Raw genomic sequence first — 14794 nt, 5'->3', positions numbered from 1 at the left:
AAAAAAACCTCCTTTCCAATTCCGAGACCAGCATCTATTTATCCAATTGTTCCAAATCAAACTAAATGTGTCTTCTAGTCTCCTTTTTACATATATAGCTTTCTCTCCTGTCACCACCTTTTCCATCTTCTTAATAAAGTGTTTTTTAGTTGGAGTTCTTGGGTCTTTCCAAAGCTGAGCAAAATTTTCTCGCATTATATAACAATCTACCAAGAGCTATTTTAGTATAGGCTGATATATTTAAGTTGTCAAGCTATCCCAGTATACCATTTATTTGTTCTATAGGTATATCGATTTCCCACGCAGTACTAATATATTCTGTAATTGATTTCCAGTACCTTTGGATATATGGGCACTCCCAGAACATATGTGTGATATCTGCGGGGTCTTGTAGGCACCGAGGACATTAAGCATCTTTTCGGTATCCGATTTAAAAAAGAAGGGTGGGGTTCTGTAAGATCTATACAGAATATATAATTGTGTTAATCTTGCCCCTTTCTCTAATGCTTGGCTTGGGATATTATTAAGAACGGATTTGCACTGTTCTCCGTTTTGCTTCCATTTGCCATTTAAGGAATGTCGGTGCCGACTGTATAGTCCAACCCTTTATAGCTAGTAATTGATATGCTCTGGAAATTAACCCCACCTGTTTCTTTTCTTTTATTATTAAATCCAGAACTGGGTCGCTAGTTTCGATTAAAGAAAAGTACTTTTGCTGGGCGTTATTGGAAAAAACACTTCACCGGTTACATTGAAATCCTCTTGGAAATCCCTAAAAGAACGGAGACTATCAGATTTAAAAAGGTCTTTTACCCAGACCACCCCCAGCCTTCTCCAATTATCAAAAACATCCAGTTTGTTTAATTCTGGGAGCAGTGGATCATCCCGTAACGGGCTATATTCATTAATTTTGGCCCATCCCCCCTAAGTTGTTTTAATTTAATCCAGATTTTGTGTATTAAATTGAAGTTTGGGAGGGAAAGGTATTTTTTCTTCTTAAATTCATTGAATTCTAGGGCCATAATCAAGTTATTACCAGAAAGTGCACTTCTAGAATAACCATATTGGGATTGGAAAGATCTAGATTATCCCAAGTCCTGAGATTCTGGCATTGGGCTACAAGAAAATACAACCATGGGTTGGACAAAGCCAGCCCTCCATCCTGTTTGTGACGCTGCAAGTATTCTAGTTTTAATTTAGGCTTTAACCTATTCCAGGAATTGAGTGTTGATTCTCTGGAAGAGACCAAATGTTAGCCAAACAAGGGAATTATGTAACACGTATTACAACTGTGGCATCACAATCATTTTAACCTGTTGGGGACGAAGGGCGTATGCATATGCCCTTGCGTCCTGGTACTTAAGGACAAAGGGCGTATGCATACGCCCGTGGGAATTTTGATCCCCGCCGGGCGGGGACCGGATCGGGGTGACTGCTGATATCAATCAGCAGGCACCGTGTGCAAATGCCCAGGGGGGTCATCAAACCCCCCCATGTCGCGATTGGCGCAAATCGCAAGTGAATTCACACTTGCGATTTGCGCCGATTCCGGGTCATACGGGATCTATGGTGACCCGGAATATAAGGGGGATGGCGGTTGTCCTACGATCCCCCTGAAGGGGTAGGAGTGAGGTGGCAGGGGTGCCACCCCTCCTATCCCTGCTATTGGTCATCAGAAGCGACGACCAATAGAAGATGGGGGGCGGGGGGGGGTTTACTTTTGTTTTCCCCGTCCTGCCCACCCACAATAGGCGGGGCAGAATGGGGAAATGATAGAGGACCAGGCGCCAAAGTCCACTTACCCATCCGGAGGCAGCGGGCGACGGTGATCGGCGGGCGGCGATGTCGTGCGGCAGAAAAGGACGGCTCCCTGGATCCTACAGAAGCTGGTAAGTTGCCTAGCAACATCTGGAGGGCTACAGTCTGAGACAACTATACAGTGGTCTCTAACCTGTAGCCCTCCAGATGTTGTAGAACTACAACTCCCAGCATGCATGCCCAGACAGCTGTTTGGGCATGCTGGAATATATAGTTTTGCAACAGCTGGAGGGCTACAGTTTGAGACCACTGTACAGTGGTCTCAATCTGTATCCATCCCGATCTTGCAAAACTACAACTCCTAGCATTCTCAAACAGCTGTTTGCTGTCTGGACATGCAGGGATTTGTAGTTTTGCAACATCTGGAGGGTCACAGTTTGGAGATCACTGTGCAGTGGTCTATAAACTGTAGCCCTCCGGTTGTTGCAAAACTGCAAATCCCAGCATGCCCAAACAGCTGTCTCGGCATGCTGGGAGTTGTAGTTGTGTACCTCCAGCTGTTGCATAACTACATCTCCCAGTATGCCCTTCGACAATCAGTGCATGATGGGAGTTGTAGTTTTGCAACAGCTGGAGGTATACTGGTTGGAAAATACTGAGTTGGGTAACAGAACCTAGCTGAAGGTTTTCCAACCAGTGTGCCTCCAGCTGTAGCAAAAGTACAACTCCCAGCATGCATGGTCTGTCAGTACATGCTGCGAGTTGTAGTTTTGGCTGGAGGTTTGCCCCCCTGTGTGAATTTACAGGATACATTCGCACAGGCAGGTTTACAGTAAGTTTCCTGCTTCAAGTTTGGGCTTTGGCAAATTTTTCACCGCAGCGCAAACTCCTAGGGGGGAACTCATCGTAACACGCCAGTGCGAATGTACCCTAAAAACACTTCACTACACTAACACATAATAAAGGATAAAACACTACATATACACCCCGTTACACTGTCCCCCCCAATAAAAATGAAAAAGGTATTGTACGGCAGTGTTTCCAAAACGGAACCTCCAGCTGTTGCAAAACAACAACTCCCAGCATTTCTGGACAGCCACTTAACGATTTCAAGGAAACAGTTTATGGCCACATATGGGGTATTTCCGTACTCGGGCGAAATTGCACTACAAATTTTGTGGGACCTTTTCTCCTTTTACCCCTTTATGAAAAGGAAAAGTGTGGGGCTACACCAGCCTGTTAGTGTAAAAAACAAATAAAAAAAATTACACTTACATGCTGGTGTTGCCCCATACTTTTTATTTTCACAAGCAGTAAAATGAAAAAAAAAAAGACCCCCAAAATTTGTTACGCAATTTCTCCTGAGTACGGAAATACCCCATATGTGGGCGTAAAATGCTATGCGGGCGCACAACAAGGCTCTGGAGTGAGAGCGCACCATGTACATTTGAGGCCTAAATTGGTGATTTGCACAGGGGTTGCTGATTTTACAGCGGTTCTGACATAAGCGCAAAAACATAAATACCCACATTTGGAAACTACACCCCTCACGGAACGTGACAAGGGGTATAGTGAGCCTTAACACCCCACAGGTGTTTGACAAATTTTCATTAAATTTGAATGGGAAAATGAAAAAAAACTAAATGTTTTCACTAAAATGCTGGTGTTACCCAAAATTTTTCATTTTCACAAGGAAAAATAGAAAAAAAGCGCCCCTAAATTTGTAACCCCATTTCTTCTGAGTAAGAAAATACCCCATATGTGGATGTTCAGTGCTCTGCTGGCGCACTACAATGCTCAGAAGGGAAGGAGCGCCATTGGGATTTTGAAGACAAAATTTGTCCGGAATTGAATGCCACGTGTGTTTACAAAGCCCCCATAGTGCCAGAACAATGGACCCCCCACATGTGACCCCATTTTAGAAACTACACCCCTCATGTAATGTCATAAGGGGTACAGTGAGCATTTACACCCCACAGGTGTCTGACAGATATTTGAAACAGTGGTCCGTGAAAATAAAAAATAACATTTTTCATTGGCACATGCCACTGTTCCAAAGATCTGTCAAATGCCAGTGGGGTGTAAATACTCACTGCAACCCTTAATTAATTATGTGAGGGGTATAGTTTCCAAAATGAGGTCACATGTGGGGGGTCCACTGTTCTGGCACCACGGGGATATTTGTAAACGCACATGGCCCCTGACTACCATTCCAAATGAATTCTATTTCCAAAAGCTCAATGGCGCTTCTTCTCTTCTGAGCATTGTAGTTCGCCCGCAGAGCATTTTACCTCCTAACATGGGGTATTTCCATACTCAAAAGAGATGGGGTTACAAATTTTGGGGGGCATTTCTCCCATTACCCTTTGTAAAAATGGTAAATTTTGGGAAAAAACTGCACTTTAGTGACATTTTTTTTTCATTTACACATCCGATTTTAACGAAAAGTTGTCAAACACCTGCGGGGTGTTAAGGCTCACTGGACCCCTTGTTACGTGCCTTGAGGGGTGTAGTTTCCAAAATGGTATGCCATGTTGGGTTTTCTGCTGTTCTGGCACCATAGGGGCTTTCTAAATGTGACATGCCCCCCAAAAACCATTTCAGCTAAATTCACTCTCCAAAATCCCATTGTTGCTCCATCCTTTCTGAGCCCTCTACTGCTCCCGCTGAACACTTGACATACACATATGAGGTATTTCCTTACTCGAGAGAAATTGGGTTACAAATTTTGGAGGGCTTTTTCTCCTATTACTACTTGTAAAAATTCAAAAACTGGGTCTACAAGAACATGTGTAAAAAATAAGATTTTGAATTTTCTCCTTCATTTTGCTGCTATTCCTGTGAAACACCTAAAGGGTTAACAAACTTACTGAATGTCATTTTGGATACTTTGAGGGGTGCAGTTTTTATAATTGGGTCATTTGTGGGGTATTTCTAATTTGAAGGCCCTTCAAATCCACTTCAAACTTGAACTGGTCCCTGAAAAATTCCGATTTTGAAAATTTGGGAAAAATTGGAAAATTGCTGCTGAACTTTGAAGCCCTCTGATGTCTTCCAAAAGTTAAAACATGTCAACTTGATGATGAAAATATAAAGTAGACATATATAATTATTTGGAATGTCAATTTCCCTTACAAGTAGAGAGCTTCAAAGTTAGAAAAATGCAAAATTTTCAAATTTTTCATCCAATTTTTTAATTTTTCACCAAGAAATGATGCAAGTATCGACGAAAATTTACCACTACCATAAAGTAGAATATGTCACAAAAAAACAATCTTGGAATAAAATTTACAAGTAAAAGCATCCCAGAGTTATTAATGCTTAAAGTGACAGTGGTCAGATTTGCAAAAAATGCTCCAGTCCTTAGGGTCATAATGGGCTCCGTCCCCAAGGGATTAATAAGGTTTACTCTTCTCACTGGGGATAGACTTAATTTCTGCCAGGCAATGTTTTTGTTCTTAATACGATTAGGCAGCGGTATTATATCTAGCTTTTCATAATTGGAAATGGAAGATGTTATTTCTATAGCCAGATACTTGATTTGGGTAGCACATTCTATACTTAAATTCATTTACCTGTACAAGGGAAACTAGTCTATTCACATACAATAAATATGATTTATCCTTATTTATAGCAATTCCAGAGAATTTGCTAAAACGACTAAACACCTCTTTAACAGATTTAAGGGATGACCCCATACCATTCAAAAACAACAGAGCGTCATCCGCATATAGCGAGATCTTATTTGAATAGTCTTCATACTAAAATTCTTTTATCTCTGGGCTAGCGCAAATAAATTCTGCCAGAGGCTCCATTACAATCGCGAATAGCAGTGGAGATGATGGGCAACCCTGTCTTGTTCCGGGGTGCAATGGAAAACTCTGAGAAACCTGCCCATTTACAATGATACGTGCAATTGGATCTTTATATAGCAGTCGGATACAGGCAATGAGCCTTGGGACAAATCCCAAGAGTCGCCCAAAAACAGGGCCATTCTACTCAGTCGAATGCTTTTTATGCATCTAAAGCAAATATGGCCCTGTCTTTGGGGAAGTCAAGAGGGACCTGTAAACTTAGAAAAAGCCGTCAAATATTTGTTGATGTTGGAATAAAACCCACTTAATCCGTGTGGATCAATTTAGCAACAACTTTATTTAACCGCAGTGCTAAAACCTTAGCCAATAGCTTTTTGTCGCTTGTTAACAAAGAAATGGGTCTATAAGAAGAAGGATCTATTGGGTCCTTACCCTTTTTCAATATAACCACAATGATAGCCTCCGGCATCGATGGAGATAGAAAATCATAATTAAATGATTGATTAAAAAGATCCAAGAGTTTTGGTAAAAGAACATCGCCATATTTCTTATATATTTCTACTGGAAAACCATCTATACCATGTGCTTTACTATTAGAGGATATATTGACTGCTGTTCCAGCTCTCCTAGCATTAATTCAGCTTCTAAAAAATTAACATCAGCCTTTGAGAGTTGGGGAAGTTTTACTTGTTTGAGGAATTCCTGGATATCACTGGAGGAATATTCACCTCTAGATTGATATAGTAGTGAATAAAACTCCACAAACACATTCAATATTTCCACTTTATCTCTCACCACAGTACCATATTCATCTACTACCAATGATATATGTGATAGGGGATCTTGAGCTTTCACTACATTAGCTAGTATATGCCCAGCCGCCTCCCATTCTGCATATGCTATCTGTTGGTTCATCATCCTTCTGTTATTAACTGCATCCAGAAGATGTATTCTAAATTCAGTTTGAGCTCTTTACATTAATTCCCCCATTCGGTTAGATGTGTCCTCTGAGAATCTTATTTCTGCAGAGCGCACAGAATCATGTAATACATCAGTTTTCAATGCAGTACTGCGTTTTTGCGTTACACTAGATTTTAGTAAGATGCCCCGAAGGAAAGCCTTCATATTATCCCATATAATTTGGGTAGATGCAGTATTATAATTTAGCATAAAATATTCAGAAATTGCATACTCCAAAATAGAAAGCCAATACGGATTAAGCTTCCATACAGGCCATATCATTTTGAACTACAATTTTTACCTGCAATGGGGAATGATCGGACAAAGTTCTAGGTGTATAAAAGATATTGTTTATATAAAAAAGAATCAGATCGTTCCCCAGTGCCAGGTCAATCCTTGAAAGGGAGGAATAAGTAACTGAACAGCATGAATACTGTCCAGCCAATGGATATCTTACTCGCCAACAGATCTGACAACCCAGCTTCTATAATCAAGTTACTAAATGGGGTAATTTTACATTTATCTACACCCTTAGGAAGGGAGCATCTATCCAGAGCAAGGTCTTTTACAGTATTATAATCACCAATCATCATTAGTGGAAAATCTGGGTGTAATGCAACAATAGAGAGAATTTTACATAAAATTACAGATAAATATGGTGGGGGAATGTATACATTCATAATCAGAAATTTTCTATCATGAATATCAAATACAATACCCACATATCTTCCCAGATAGTCCACATACTTTTCAATAAATGTAAATGATAACTTGCTGGGAATTAATATGCTCACTCCTCTCGAAAGGTAAGTATGGGTTGAATGATAAGCCACTTTTATCCAGGGTTTCTTAGCAATAGGTAGATGATCTGGGGTGAGATGTGTCTCCTGTGAGCAAAAAATTGAAGCCTGCGATTTAAGTAAAAAAATTAAAAACTGCATCCCGTTTATTATGCCCTAGTAGTCCCCGAGTATTCAAACTGACTACGGAAACACTCATGGCTTTTTATTAAGGAGATAGTGAAAAGAGAAAAAGAATTGTGAGCGGAGGAGGAGAAAAAAAACCACAATAATATATACCACCAAACGGGCCACAGCATAATGCCTTCAAAATACTTTATTATGAAAAACCCACCATCCATTACTAAATCTAACCTCTCCAAGACTGGAGAGTGGAAAGGTACTTATTTCTATACCTTACCCTAATGAAACACCAATAGGATATCGGTTCTTCCAACTCTACCCTACCTCACTAGATCCTACCTTAACCCCTTCAGGACCAAGCCCATTTTGGCCTTAAGGACCAGAGCGTTTTTTGCAATTCTCACCACTGTCACTTTAAACATTAATAACTCTGGAATGCTTTTAGTTATCATTCTGATTCTGAGATTGTTTTTTTCGTGACATATTCTACTTTAACATAATAGTAAATTTTTGTGGTAACTTGCATCCTTTCCTTGTGAAAAATCCTAAAATTTGATGACAAATTTGAAAAATTTGCATTTTTCTAACTTTGAAGCTCTCTGCTTGTAAGGAAAATGTATATTACAAATAAAAACATTTTTTATTCACATATACAATATGTCTAATTTATGTTTGCATCATAAAAGTGACGAGTTTTTACTTTTGGAAGACACCAGAGGGCTTCAAAGTTCAGCAGCAATTTTCCAATTTTTCACAAAATTTTCAAACTCACTATTTTTCAGGGACCAGTTCAGGTCTGAAGTGGATTTGAAGGGTCTTCATATTAGAAATACCCCACAAAAGACCCCATTATAAAAACTGCACCCCCCAAAGTATTCAAAATGACATCCAGTCAGCATTTTAAACCCTTTAGGTGTTTCACAGGAATAGCAGCAAAGTGAAGGAGAAAATTCACAATCTTCATTTTTTACACTCGCATGTTCTTGTAGACCCAATTTTTGAATTTTTACAAGGGGTAAAAGGAGAAAATGTATACTTATATTTGTAGCCCAATTTCTCTTGAGTAAGCACATACCTCATATGTCTATGTAAAGTGTTCGGCGGGCGCAGTAGAGGGCTCAGAAGGGAAAGAGCGACAAGGGGACTTTGGAGAGTACGTTTTTCTGAAATGGTTTTTGGGGGGCATGTTGCATTTAAGAAGCCCCTATGGTGCCAGAACAGAAAAAAAAACCTCACATGGCATACCATTTTGGAGACTAGACCCCTTGAGGAACGTAAAAAGGAATAAAGTGAGACTTAATACCCCACAGGTGTTTCACAACTTTTGCATATGTAAAAAAAAATAATAATTTCCACTAAAATGTGTGTTTCCCCCCAAATTTCACATTTTTGCAAGGGTTAATAGCAGAAAATACCCCCCAAAATTTGTAACCCCCTCTCTTCTGAGTATGGAGGTACCCCATAAGTTGACCTGAAGTGCACTATGGGCGAACTACAATGCTCAGAAGAAGAGTCATATTTGGCTTTTTGAGAGCAAATTTTTCTCGGGGGGCATGTCGCATTTAGGAAGCCCCTATGGTGCCAGAACAGCAAAAAAAACACATGGCATACTATTTTGGAAACTAGACCCCTTGAGGAACGTAACAAGGGGTACAGTGAGCATTTTCCCCCCACTGGTGTCTGACAGATCTTTGGAACAGTGGGCTGTACAAGTTTTCATTTTCACGGACCACTGTTCCAAAGATCCGTCAGACACCTGTGGGGGGTAAATTCTCACTGCACCCCTCATTACATTCCGTGAGGGGTGTCGTTTCCGAAATGGGGTCACATGTGGGGTTTTGTTTTTCTTGCGTTTGTCAAAACCGCTGTAACAATCAGCCACCCCTGTGCAAATCACCTCAAATGTACATGGTGCACTCTCACTTCTGGGCCTTGTTGTGCGCCCCCAGAGCACTTTGCGCCCACATATGGGGTATCTCCGTAGTTGGGAGAAATTGCATTACAAATTTTGGGGGGCTTTTTTCCTTTTTACCTCTTGTGAAAATGTAAAGTATAGGGCAACATCAGCATGTTAGTGTAAAAAATAAAATTTTTTACACTAACATTCTGGTGTAGACCCCAACATTTCCTTTTCATGAAGGGTTAAAGAAGAAAAAGCCCCCCAAACCTTGTAACGCAATTTCTCCCGAGTACGGCGATACCCCATATGTGGCCCTAAACTGTTGCCCTGAAATACGACAGGGCTCCAAAGTGAGAGCGCCATGTGCATTTGAGGCCTAGATTAGGGATTTGCATAGGGGTGAACATAGGGGTATTCTACGCCAGTGATTCCCAAACACTGTGCCTCCAGCTGTTGCAAAACTCCCAGAATGCGTGGACAGTCAACGGCTGTCCGGCAATACTGGGAGTTGTTGTTTTTCAACAGTTGGAGGCTCTGCTTTGGAAACAGTGGTGTACCGGACGTTCTTATTGGGGGAGGGGGGCTGTGTAGGGGTATGTGTATATGTAGTGTTTTTAACTTTTTATTTTATTTTGTGTTGGTGTAGTTTAGTGTTTTTAGGGTACAGTCACATGGGCAGGGGATTACAGCGAGTTTCCCAGCGCAAAATTTGCTGCATCTCAAACTTGCAAGCGAGAAACCCACTGTAAAACCCTCGCCCATGTGAATGTACCCTGTACATTCACGGGGGGGGGGGGGGGGGGGGCACCAGCTGTTGCAAAACCACAACTCCCAGCATGCATGGTCTGTTAATGCATCCTGGGAGTTATAGTTTTGCAACAGCTGGAGGCACACAGGTTAGGAAACACTGAGTTAGAAACAGACAATGTTTCCCAACCAGTGTGTCTCCAGTTGTTGCAAAACTACAACTCCCAGCATGCCCAGACAGCTGAAGGGCATGCTGGGAGTTGTAGTTCGGCAACATCTGAAGGGCCAGATGTTGCTGAACTAAAACTCCCAGAATGCCTGGACAGTCAGTGCATACTGGGAGTTGTAGTTTTGCAACAGCTGGAAGAGCACAGATTGGAGACCATTATACAATGGTCTCCAAACTGGGGCCCTCCAGATGTTGCAAAACTACAACTCCCAGCATGCATGGTCTGTTAGTGCATGCTGGGAGTTATATTTTTGCAACAGTTGGAGGCACACAGGTTAGGAAACACTGAGTTAGAAACAGACAATGTTTCCCAACCAGTGTGTCTCCAGTTGTTGCAAAACTACAACTCCCAGCATGCCCAGACAGCTGAAGGGCATGCTGGGAGTTGTAGTTCGGCAACATCTGAAGGGCCAAATGTTGCTGAACTAAAACTCCCAGCATGCCTGGACAGTCAGTGCATGCTGGGAGTTGCAGTTTTGCAACAGCTGGAAGAGCACAGATTGGAGACCATTATACAATGGTCTCCAAACTGGGGCCCTCCAGATGTTGCAAAACTACAACTCCCAGCATGCCCAGACAGCCAAAGGCTGTCTTGCCATGCTGGGAGTTGTAGTTTTCAGACTCCTAGAAGCAACAATGAAGATCTTCACTGCTGCTTCTGAGAACCACATACTTACCTGTTGGTCCCGTCGCTGCTCGTCCACGTGGCCGGTCCCGCCGCTGGTTCGGGTAAGGCCGCCGGTCCCTGCGTGTTCCCCCACCTATGCCGCAGGTCCCCGCGAGCCCCCGCAGCCATCGTCCCCCGTTCTGCCCGACTTCCAGGGGCGGGCAGTGCGGGAGATCTGAACTTTCACCCCAGGTCACTGTGATTGGTCCACAGGGACCAATCACAGTGATCGCTGACCAGGACCATCAATGGATGGTCCTCGGGGTGAAGCAGAAGTTGTCTCCTGCTGGAAACAGCGGGACTTCTGCCAGTTAACCCGTGCGATGCTGCGCATCGCCGGGTTAACTGAATGTCATTTATAAACGTCGGGATGCGCGAACGCACTGCACAACCCGGCGTTTATATATGACATTCTGCAGGAAGGGGTTAAATATCTATCTAAATCATATCTCCTTGAGTAGAATATTCAGTCCCCTTATAACTAAGGGGTCTTCCTGACCCCTTTTAAGAGGGCTGAGACTTATAATGGCTGAAACAACCCTAATTAATATCAAGCCATTCACATGCTTCCTCTACACTTTCAAAAAAAAATTTAGTACAGAGTCACTACTCTCAATCGTGCTGGATACAACATAGAATATGAAAGGAACAATTGCTGAAGTCTCTTTTTGACTTCTTTGAATTTAGTCCTGCATTTCTGGACCTCCATAAAGTAATCAGAAAAAAGTAAAATACAAACGCCAATAAATTGCAAGCCCCGGGAGTCTCTTGTCTTACGAATAATAGACTCCTTATCTCTATAGTGAAGAATCCTGGCTATGATTGGGCGAGGGGGACGTCCCGGTGGTAGGGGTCTAGATGGGACCCTATGTGCCCGTTCCATAGCAAAGACAGGTGTTAGAGATTCTTGACCAAATTGATCTATAATCCATTTTTCCAAAATCTCAGCCAAGTTTTCTTCTTCAGCCTTCTCAGAGAACCCCAGGAATCGAACATTGTTCCTCCTAGAACAATTTTCCATATCATCTATCTTAGAAGTTAGGGTGGAAATTTCTTTGGTATTTATAATGGATTGTTTGCTGCACTCAGCCAATTTATCTTCAACCATAGTAAGCCTTTGCTCTGTATGTAATACCCTTAGGGAAATTTTTTGAAAATCATTTCTCAGGATTGACATATCCTGCTGTAAATGGCCCACTTGTGTTGAGAGACTCGTTATAGCAGAAAGGATGTCCCTTGAGTAGGTTCCCTTTCCTGAATATTGGAGGAGGCATAATCCCTTTTTATACTGGGGACTGTATTTTGGGTAACATCTGTACCCCCTGAATAACTTGCAGGGAATGCATGCACTGTATTAATTGAGCAGGGTTAACCTCAGGTACCACCTGTTGATTAAATTCAGCCTCCCTTAAAGATGTATTATCCACTGTAAATGATCTAGAGGATCCCTGCTGCTCCCTTAGTAAGGATAAGGCTTCCACATTTTCACTTGCAAGTTCCTCATTATATTCCTCAAGCCCTCCCAATGATGTTTCGGCTACAACAGCCTCATGGATAGCCAATGCTTTAGCTAAGGCTTTAGTGTGTCTTTTAGATGCTGCTGCTGCCATGGCTGCATCTTCGTCCTCCCCCTGGCTATTTTGTCCACTTAAGCAAATTCACCACTGCAGTTGCTTTTCAATAAAGACAATGCATGCAATAGCAATTATCCAAAGAAGTATAGCAGTTTAAGTTTTTCAGCATATAGCGTTACTCACTCCCTCTGCAGAAGTACCTGACATTCAGTCCAGGGGCAGCTGACTCTGCCCCTGATTCACCGCTGACAAGCGGCAGGAAGTCTGGTGCAGCATAGCTTGTCCAAACCTCCAGTTATGCTCCCCAAATCGTTCAGTCCCTGTGCCACACACCAAAATCACCATACAGTAGTGATATGGGGAGCAGTGAGCTTCCCACAGTGTGGCCTGACCGGATCCTCCAGCCGTGCTGGCCGGGTCACGTGGGTTCATCGTCACTTGCCAAAGTCAAAGTGCGGCAGCGGCGGCCACCAATAGGCTATCTCTCCTCCTCCAGAGCACAGGAGCACAGCACCAAGGCCTCTGCCCGGAGCCAGGGGTTACAGCGGGGCCAGGGAGACAGTGGTGAATAGCGCAGTGGGGAAAAAAAAGAATATGCCAGATCCCCGCAGGGAAGACTAATATCCAGGAGATCAATTCAGAAAAGCTGTGGGCCCGTCTCAGGAGAGCCTAGAATCTCAGGATCGAGAGGTTGAGAGGCAGCACCGGTGTCCTACGTCTTTTCCGGGCAAGCTCCTTCCCCTCACTCATTTTAATAATTTGTTTAATAAAGTGTGTGTGTTTTTCACTTTTTCCTCTATTTTATTACATTTTTTAGGTAGTACTACTACTCCCAGGATGGAACAGACTGTTCCATGATGAAAGTAATAGTACCTGTGCTAATAGACAGATCGCCCCTGGTGTCACTCCTGACACCCGCTGCGATCGTCCTGTATAATGTATAGATGTGGGTGGCTTTCGTCCTGTATAATGTATAGATTTGGGTGTCTTTCTCGCATCTAGATAGGATGATTGCATCGGGTGTAAGGAGTGATACCTTCTGTGATCTGTCCTTAACTGCAGGTACTACTGCTCCTAACATGGAGCACACTTTGCTCCATGCTGGGAGCTGTAGTAACTGCATTAATAGACAGATCGTAGCAAATGTCACTTCTTACATCCAATGTGATCATCCTGTATAATGTATAGATGCGGCCGACCGGCCGCTCTTCTCTGGTCCCACAGTAGTATGAGTAAATGCCATACAATATATATACCTATTATTCATATTTCCCTCTGAGAGCTGTGAGTGACTGAAACCATCTGGCCAATCACAGCTCTCTGCGGGAAATATGAATAAAGGATGTGAGCTGTAGTCCCTGTACTAATACTGGGCGCTGATATTACTAGATTGGTAAATTAGGTCTCCCAGAAAAAGTAATAGGAAAATAGTGCCTGTACAGGGAATTTTAAAACTTAGCTTTTATTATGCTAGTATAAAAAAGCAATAATGTGTCAAAAATCTAGAAAAAATAGCAAAAAACTACTACTTACAGTATTTAAAATTCACCAACAGTGATTGTGAAAACTTCTACTAAAATACATTACTAATAAAAAAAAATTAAATAATTAATTATAAAAATATAACATGTAAATTGTGTATCGGCGCTATGGAGGATTAAAATTATTGTCTTAATAGCACTTACTGTGATTGTGAGAGAGAGAGAGGTTTATATCACCCTCTTTTGGAGGTTGAAGAGTACCACATCCACAATTGGCAAGACTTTCTCTGAAAACAGACCCATATTCCTCAGTATATAGCTAAATTATACATAGTTCTACTTGTCCTATAGGCAGTTATTACGTTCATCCACTGCAGGGCTGTACAAATAATAGATTGTTTTAGTACTTGAAATTTATCTAAATAATCTCCCTCCTTCATGTATCCCATGTAGGTGTTAGAGCATTACACGCACACCAAATACCTGCTGTATTTGACTGCTTTCTAAGTCCATTCCATCTGCGGTATTTAGGTGCGTATTGCATGTCAAGAGTAGGTAAATTGTCTATTACTGGAGTTCGGAGTGTCAGGAAGCTGTACGCCAGCAGATCTCCTGGCATACCGCTTCCTGACACTCCGGACTCCCGTACTAATACAATTCACATCACTTATTCATATTTCCCGCAGAGAGCTTGGATTGGCCAGATGGTTCCAGCCACTCGGAAATATGAATAATAGGTA

General features: G+C 42.2%; 1 protein-coding gene across 2 annotated transcripts in view; it reads left to right on the top strand.

Moving 5' to 3' along the window:
• DMD (dystrophin) overlaps window positions 1-14794 on the top strand; it is a 2642350-nt gene that overhangs the window by 1000307 nt on the left and 1627249 nt on the right. The window lies entirely within an intron of this gene.

This window comes from Hyla sarda, chromosome 2 (genome assembly GCF_029499605.1).
Source record: "Hyla sarda isolate aHylSar1 chromosome 2, aHylSar1.hap1, whole genome shotgun sequence".
Taxonomy (NCBI): domain Eukaryota; kingdom Metazoa; phylum Chordata; class Amphibia; order Anura; family Hylidae; genus Hyla; species Hyla sarda.
Note: the sequence above shows the minus strand (reverse complement) of the source record. Positions and strands in the feature narration are given on the sequence as shown.